Source organism: Toxorhynchites rutilus, chromosome 1 (genome assembly GCF_029784135.1).
Source record: "Toxorhynchites rutilus septentrionalis strain SRP chromosome 1, ASM2978413v1, whole genome shotgun sequence".
Classification (NCBI taxonomy): domain Eukaryota; kingdom Metazoa; phylum Arthropoda; class Insecta; order Diptera; family Culicidae; genus Toxorhynchites; species Toxorhynchites rutilus.
Genome location: NC_073744.1, coordinates 58,298,678 through 58,307,789, shown reverse-complemented (window position 1 = coordinate 58,307,789; position 9,112 = coordinate 58,298,678). Strand labels below are relative to the sequence as shown.

General features: G+C 40.5%; 1 long non-coding RNA gene across 2 annotated transcripts in view; it reads left to right on the top strand.

The window, feature by feature from the left end:
- Positions 1-8,182, top strand: part of LOC129777322 (uncharacterized) — a 294,287-nt gene extending 286,105 nt beyond the window's left edge. The window contains exons 1-3 of one of the 2 annotated variants that reach the window (XR_008743226.1): positions 7,151-7,263; positions 7,323-7,760; positions 7,817-8,182. This is a non-coding gene — a long non-coding RNA (uncharacterized LOC129777322). Of the gene's footprint in view, positions 1-7,150; positions 7,264-7,322; positions 7,761-7,816 lie in introns of those variants that run through there. The other variant, XR_008743227.1, reaches the window with a different exon arrangement.
- The last annotated feature ends 930 nt before the right edge of the window (positions 8,183-9,112 follow it).

Genomic DNA, 9,112 nt, shown 5'->3' with positions numbered 1-9,112 from the left:
TTCAATTGTTGTTACATTTATTCAACGATATGTCTTCAAATGTCCGGACTATAGTTACTGTTTGTTGACATTAACACCTTGAACGGAAATGACGAGTCCAGCTCGTCGCCAGCTAATTGATGTCATAGCGGAGCGCTAGTGGTCTCGTTCAAGAGAGTATACTGTAAAGTTTTGTCTCGACACAGTTCAGTCGCCATCATGCGTTGGAATAGTGAGGAGCGTGCCTTTGCCGTTGAGGTTTACTTTTTCAAGCGGATGTTCGGTTATTGCGATGAAGCCCATTTTCATTTGTGCGGGTCGGTTAGCAAACAAAACATGCGCTACTGGGCTGACACCAACCCTCAAGAATTGCATCAAAAGCCTTTGCATTCACCCAAAGTCACAGTGTGGTGTGCAATTTCCTCAGCTGGAATTATTGGTCCCTGGTTTTTTGAGGAAAATGAGGTTACAGTGACAGTGAATTCGGACCGGTATGTAAACATGCTACAAGTTTTTTTTTCCCACGGCGAAAAAAATTGGATTTGGGGGACACTTGGTTCCAACAAAACGGTGCAACAGCACACACTTCAAGAGCATCGATGCCTGTTTTGAGGGAACACTTTCCAGAGCGCCTTATCTCAATTAGAAGCGATTTGGAATGGCCGGCACGCTGTCCCGATCTGTCCCCTTGTGATTCTTTTTCTATGGGGTTTTTTGAAATCCCGTGTTTATGTGAACCGTCCAAGAACCCTACAAGATTTGAAGACCAACATCCAAGAAGAAATTGCCAACATAACACCTGCTATGCTAACAAGAGTCATGACAAACGCCAGAAATCGATTTACGCAATGTATGGAGAATGGAGGACGTCACCTAACAGATTTGATCTTCAAAACAATGTAAATAAAAACTTTAAACATGTACCTACATTATAAAAAATAAATAAATATTTTCCGATGCATAGAATAGTTTTTATTGAGTTTTGAAAAAAGGAAGTTATGCTGCCGCACCCTGTACTTGTGTGCATGCTTCTAGTTACCGCTAAAATGTAATTTGTATAAATCTATGCAGTCATTATCGCGTAAAGTAAATGAACGACACAACGTGAATTGCAATGGCGGTTATTTTACTAATGACATCCGTTGTAACAAGGGGCTTACCACGCCAAGCTGCCCGCATGTACTCCTTCTTCTCCCCTTCCAGGGTCGGCTCAATTACAGCAAAACTAGATTTTTCGGAAAAAGGAAAGCTCCACGTTATTGAGATTCCTAACGAAACGGTCTTTATTTAATACACTTCCTGCCCTAATTTAAAACCCGGTTTTCCAGCCATTCACAGGTGTTTATTGTGTCGTGTCAGGTCTCGCCGGTGGTTTTCCCTCGTTCCTGCGTTGACTCGGCTTCCGGTGGGGATTCTGGACGTCGCCGCGTTGTCCTCTCGTTCCTCTGCGTATCGGGTTCTGGATCACTGTACGACCGCTACCATTCGCTGGTTCGCCTAATTTGGACGGAGGTGACTTCCTTCTTTAAGAAGACATTTAGTTAAGGGATTCCAATTCCACAATTTAGTCTTCGTTTGTAGTTGAGGACACGTCTATTCTCTATCGCGTGGGTCAGACAAGTCCCGACTCGGTCCCATCGGAACTCTCACGATCCACCAAATCCAAGTTGGGTTTCATCGCCTTCAGCACCAACTGCAGTGACTTTTGACGTAGGAGTACGTCTAACCGGAAGATATAGGGGGTGAAATGGAAATCTAGGCACTTAACAAGTAGGAAAAAATGCAAGATTTGGAACGCTTATAACTCGAGCATTTCTCAATAGATCGCAAAGGTTTTTGCATCAATTGATAGGAAATATATCTACGCATCTATCATAACGAATAACATTTCATTTTTCTTGAGATGAATAATTGAATAATTGTGAAATATCAAGCATTGTCAAAATGCACTATGTGCCCATTTTTGATTGGTCCATTTTGTGCTCCTCAAATCGTACCGACCAAAACGGGCAACCAGAGAAGCAGCGAAATAGAATGAAGCGCGATTGGAAAGGAAAAAGAAAAGAATGAACAAAACATTGGTCGCAGTCTCACACATGCGTAATTCTCGAGCCAGCCAGTCAGCTTAAAAATCCCCGCTCCGCTGCCGTAACGATCATTCTTTGTGTGGACACCGACTGGACAACATCGTTGCTGGACGGGCTGGACGGCGAGGGATCGAGTGCCTTTCTCAAGGCAAGAGGGCGGAGGTGGTAGCGCTGGATTAAAGTAGAGTAGAGTTTTCAAAGGGCCTTTCTCAAGGCTAGAGACGAATGAACTGCAAAAGTTTAAAGTCTCTATAATACAAGACCTTCCTTCCTTCCTTCCGTAACGATCATTCTCATTCAAACCGTACACCACATCAGTTCGCATCACAACACATCAACAAACCAACCCAAGCAGCCATGTCTGGACATGGTAAAGGAGGAAAAGTGAAGGGAAAGGCAAAATCCCGCTCGAACCGTGTTGATCTGAAGTTCCCCGCAAGGATAGCTAGTCCGAGCGCGTTAGTACCAGTGCACCAGTCCACCTAGCCGGCGTTATATAGTTTCGGCCGCCGAAGTGATCGAGTTGGCTGGTAAAGCTGCTCGCGACGATAAGAAAACCCGCATTCAGAACAGAACACATCAAGACAACAACAGGTAGTTGCAGCGAGTGGCGAGTGGCAAACGCAATCGCAAAACGGCATCAGGTAGCAGAAGAAAAAAGTTTGTTCTTTATACAAACTGCTTTGGTGGCAAATCCAGAACAAGGCGGCATCGAGGGCGTTCGAAATGGTTTTTTTCAAAACCACGAATACTAAGTTTTCTAAATTGGTACCATTCCATAAAACACGGCGCTTATCAGGGCCATTAAACCTTTCAAAAAAGAGTTTACGAAATACAGTTCAATGCTTTCTAAAATAATATCCAAAATAATAATAAAACACAAATTGATTTTTTCATAATTCGTTTGCCAGGATCTGATGAGTATGTGAATTTGGCAGTTGTTCTGAGCTTATTGATTTTCACTAATTCTTAAATTGCTTCTAAATTGAAAGTACAGTAATTTACACTTATCTCGACATTTAGCTAATTGGACGGACCTGTAATGCGACATATTAAGTTGGACATTTTTGTAAACATAGAGTTCGGGGTCCAAATTATGACCCCACATTGAAAGTCGACACTGTACCACTGTCATCACAAATGTTCAATTACAGGTTAAAATTACCTCCAATCCGATACTGAGTGGTGGTAATGCGACGTGCCATTGAATGTAATTTACTGTAAAATATGTCACAAGCTGGATGGGAAGAAATTTTCCAACTGTGAAAGCTGTGGCGAGTGGCAAATGCAATCGCTAAACAGAAAGGTTTAGCCGAACAAGATGGGGATATCGAGTGATAACAAAACAATAAACTCTTCAGATTGAAGATAATTTTGTGATCCTGAAAAGGACCCTTTTTAGCCTGCATGTGAATCCAACGAGCGAACAAATCGTAATGAATGTATTTTTTTGCTCCCTTTTAACGCTCATTCGTTCGTCTCGTTGGACTCGCCCCTCTGGCTGAGTCTGCAGATTTGTCTCTATCCTGTGAGTGTGTACCGCTAGAGTACTTTCTTTCAAACCGTAAACCCGTGTGGTTGTACGGCATCGGCATCGTGCATATAACAAAGGAGGACAAGTAAAGGGAAAGGCAAAGTCTCACTCGAACCGTGCAGGTCTCCAGTTCCCTGTTGGTCGCATTCACTGATTGCTCCGCAAGGGTAACTAGGCCGAACGGATTGGTGCCGGAGCACCAGTATACCAAACAGCGATTATAGAGTTTCGGCCGTCGGAGTGCTCGAGTTGGCTTGCAAAGCTGCTCACGACAATCAGAAACCCCGCATCAAGAACAGAGCAGCTTCGGTTCGGCGCTCATCAAGGCAACAATTAGTTTCAGTGAGTGGCAAAATGTTTCTCCGGCACGTCGCATTAAATGTAATTTACTGAACAACATGTCACAAGCTGGATGGGAAGAAATTTCCCAACTGTGAAAGCTGTGGCGAGTGGCAAACGCAATAGCTAAACAGGAAGGTTTACCGGAACAAGATGGGGATATCGAGTGATAACAAAAACACAACACCAAAGGTTCTTTTCAGAACCATCAACATGTTCATAAAGAGTAAACAGTAAACTAATCCATTTTTCAGGTAGATAGGTAGGTATTCACGTAGGAGAAGAAAATAAAACAATATATTTAAAATATATATTTAACAAAAGCTGTTCCCTTTGTATAGTCCTACGTCACTCCGGTTATGTCCCCGACATTACCCACCCGTCTTTTTTATGTGTCGTGTAATGTTGTTTGTGCTGTATATAAACATCAATTCGTGATGTGTATGACCGTCTGTGTGTGTGTGCCGTCTTTTTAACTCTTTAACAGCTTTTTTTTAATCTGTCGTTTTATTTTTATTAGGTTTTATTTATAGAAATTATAGGGATATAGTTTTGACGTAGGACTACGTCTTTCATTTCTATACCGAGGTGTAAAATCAAAGTTTCGAAAACGAAAGCGTTACGCCCGAGACCGAGATTTTGAGCGTTAATAGCTCCTAAACAACTGAACGAAATGGTATGATAAACACTTCATTCGAAAGATAAAATGTCTACGCGTTCTATACTTGTTACTTTCTGATCCAAAAACTTGTTTCAATAGCCTTAAAATTGCTTTCAAAACAGGCTATTGAAATCACCAATCGGTATATAAGCGAGTGCCGCTCGTAAACCCACTCAGTTATAATTGAACAGCGATTGGAGCATGTTGTCGCTGTTGTGGTGAAGCTCTTCATTTATCATGAAAGCGCGGATGAACAGTGTCACCAAGAGCCTGTTTGTGCACCTTAGGCCAGAAGGGAATCCATCAGGAGGAGAGTGATGCCACAAACGGTTCCCCGGGAAGATCTCGAAGCAGCCTCTGCACACATACATACACGAACGGAATTCTTTCCGTTTGGATGCCGTTCAGCATCGAGAAAGATCCGGAAAATAATCTGCCAGTTCCTCTAGGAATTTAAAAATACATTCATGTGAAAGAGTTTATTTGAATGTTTTCTATCCATGTAACACTGTGACACTGTATGTTTCAATCAAGTGCTATTAACAGATGGTTATCGAGTTAGCATTAACCACTGGTGGGCCGATAGTCCTACGTCACCCTTGCGGTTATACCATAGATATAACCCACTTCCTGGTTTTTCAGTTTCATACGAAGGATTCTTTCTAGCTTTTTATTTATAGTCCTATAATAGTGTGTTTCATAATTTTTTTCATTTTAAATACGAACGAACAAGCTTCAAAAGCCAACGAGTGACTTGTCACATTACCGCTTTATTAATGATGTTCATATCTTGTTTTTAAGGAAAACCTCTAATTATCATTACAGTGCTGCACCTGTATCAGCAATCATCAATAACTAAACAAGTAAACAATATTCAATACTAATAGTAAACAAAAAAAAGTAGAAGGTGTGGCATCCCTAGATGAGAGTATGTGTGTGTGTAAGAAAGCGAGTCTAAGGGAGAGAATAAATAAAGCCAGTTGCTTGGTATACAGGACAGAGAACAAAGGTGTTTTTGAATAGTGCGAATCCCGGATATCACATTGGCGATCCTGCCATAATAGTTGAACCGTCAATTTATGAAAATATCAAGAGTAGATTAGGAATCTGAAAGAAAAATGTTTGGTTCGAAAAGCTCTTCTGGCTATAGCAGCGAATGGCGGATAAATCGCGATAAAATTGGTTACATACAGGTAAGGTTGCCAGTAATGTTGTAGATTATTTTTTTTTAAACTGCAGTGATTTTTTTTCTGAAGAAAATAGATTTGTGTCATAAAATGTTTGAGTAGAGTTTCAGCTCATTACCAAGCATATATGGTAAGATATCAAATATCAAAACTATTTGGCTGTTGAGTCGGGTCTAGCCCATGACCAACATATTAATATTTCCTGAACCGAGTAAAGCTCATGGTCAGGATACATATTAAAATTTAATGTAATTGGTGTGGTATGCACACACATGTAAATAGTTGAGTCGGGTGAGGCCCATGACCAACATGTGTAAGTATCACAGCGCCGAGTTAAGCTCATGGCCAGAATGTTTGTGCAAAAAAAAAAAAAAAATAGTTGAGTCGGGTTTAGCCCATGACCAGCATAAAATTATTCCCTGAACCGAGTAAAGCTCATGGTCAGGATACATCTTGAAATTTAATGGGTGTGGTATGCGCACATATTTGAATAGTTGAGTCGGGTAAGGCCCATGACCAACCTGTGTAAATATCACTGGGCCGAGTGCAGTTCATGGCCAGAATGCAATGCAAAAAAAAAAAAAAAAAAAAAAAAAAAGAGAGAAAATAGAAAAAATAATGAACGTAACAAAACGTTATAGCAAATGTTTGAAAATGAATAACAAGGAAGAAAAATGGCAGCACTGCATATTGAATCGCTATATTCGAGATACCTTGTTTCGGAAACACGCACACAGACACAGTAATGAACTTGATTTATTTACGTATATGACTCTAGGCATGCAGAGTATGTGTTTTTTTTCTGAATTCAGTTGGTCATGATGACACCAACACTAGACTATCGGTAGTGACTCTGAGTAAATGAAACTGATTGTATTAGCATACCCACAATCCAATCGACGAAAAAAACATCGACCTAACAACGACCGTAACGCTGTTACCTATTCACGATGACGACGATTAGGTATCGACATCTGGATACGGCATTAGTTTGTATGAGGCAAACTATTCTCTATCATATTAGTCGGCCCGAATCAGTTTATATTTGCTAAAATTTGTATGAAATTTTTTTCTTGGCATAATTTTTTCTACTTAAAGTACGTAACCCTAATTTGAATTATTTTCTATAGACGTTCAGATATTCTCAAAAATTTGTCATTATAATATAAAATTATCTCAAAACATATTTTTTTATGACGTTTTTTCACCACTTGCAGGCAATGATGATTTTCACTTACATAGAGTACTAATTTGATTAAGGAAAAATCATGTTCATTCATAATTTTCATTTTAAAATTGTATTCATTCCTTCTGCAAATCCATACTGTCATGCCTATTCCCCAATATCGTCAACGCGGATAGTTCGTTAGTCGAAAATACTGAATAATTAAACAAACCAAATGTCATCACTGGTGGTTCTTTTTTCCACTCCGCTAAACTGTCATCTCAAACAAAAACAAATGGATCATACAACTGGTGAGTATGAAATATATTTCGGCTTTTTAATTATTGATTATTTTATCTTGTCTTATCAGCTATGAATACATTCGACTCGTTTGCTTCCATCAATCGGTAAGTGAGAAAGATGATTTCTCCCATCACCACAGTGCGGATTTCCACTTCTATCACAGCAGCCAACAACATCCGTTTTCCTGCAGCAGTAACCTCCAACCCCTGTTGGCAATGCCGGGGGACAGCATCAACAGCAGCAACAGCAGAATTTGACCATGGTATGGTATCGCGAAGAACTTTCCCCATTAGAGGTTCCGTGCTTCGCGCACATTCAAAAATCCTCTTCAGATACGAAAACTCAACGACAAGGAGATATTTATCAACTTGCTCAGCTGAATTACCACCCCGGAGGAACCCGAATGCACTGATTCCGTAGTATAGTAGAATGAAAATAGGCGAGGTTAGCGAACGTAATCGCATGATATTTTAATGTTCGCATTTTTATCCGGATCATACAACTGGTGAGTAGGGAATTCATTTCTGCTTTTCACGTACTAATCATTTTATTTTGTTTCAGCTATGAATACATCCGACTCAATCAATCGGCGAATGAGAAAGATGATTTCCCTCATCACCACATTGCTTATTTCCACTTCTGTCACACCAGCCAACAGCATCAGCTTTCCCGCAGCAGTATACTTTAAGTCCAGGGTGCTATTCCGGGGAACAGCAACAGCAGCAGGACCTGGCCATCGATAGTATTTCGAGCAATTTTCCCCATCGGAGATCTCGTGCTTCACGCACATTGAAGAATCCTCCTCAGCCACATATCTGTGTCATCAAGGGCAAGGAGGTATTCATCAATGTACTCAGTCGGATTTGAATCGTCAATCCAGACAACCCGGATGCACCGATTCCATTATATACCTTATTTTTATTATACATGGATCTTTATTATTATTTTTCAATAAAATGATTAAAATCGATCAATGTATTTCCTTTTCATTTTCAATAACAAACCAATACAAACATGCAGCAAGCAGTGCTGGAAGCAGCGCTGCAAGCAGGTCGACGCTTTGCACATGTTGGCGAAAAAGTGGCGTCTAGTTGTTCGATGAATGCATATGAAAGGTCGATAACTCGATTGCAAGGTGGCAGCATTTGAGGTCGATTGTTGACATTTCATCGACCCGATCTTGGCAGGCAAAACGGAATGTGGGTAGTCATGTAGTCTGTAGGTATTATTTCGAGAGCGTGTGCAGAATAGCGTTTTGTTTTTCTCTATCGTACGGTACATATCGGACATTTTGCTGGTTGTGACGAGACTATTTTGAAAAAAAAAAAAAAGGAAATTAGTTTATTGAGAATCGTGAAGTGGAAACATGAGGATGATTCACAACAGGATGCATCGAGAGTTGTTAACGCCGTTTATCCGATGGGAAAAGTGTTCAAGAGAAATCGTGACGAGCCATACCGCCGTAGGCCGGACAATACTGGAGCAAGGTATACCCAGAGCTGGAACGGAAGAAAGGGGGAACGGAATATCGGAAATTCAAACTGCGCTAGGTGTGGCCGTGTACATAGACCGAAGCAGTGTAAAGCATTCCTGGCGAGATGTTACGCTTGCGATAAAGTCGGACATTTCGCTGAATTCTGTCGTTCATCAAATAAGAAACCGGGAACTTCAAATCATGGCAGATCATATGGCTACGATGAAATGAAACGAGAAGCAGGGAAGATAAATCAGGTAGACACGAGTGTAATTGATTTGTAGTTTGATCAGAAATGGGAGAAAATATTAAAATTTCAGACAAATAAATTTCATAATACCATTTTCTAGTTTTACTGTTTTATTTCATTTTAGTTGATTACC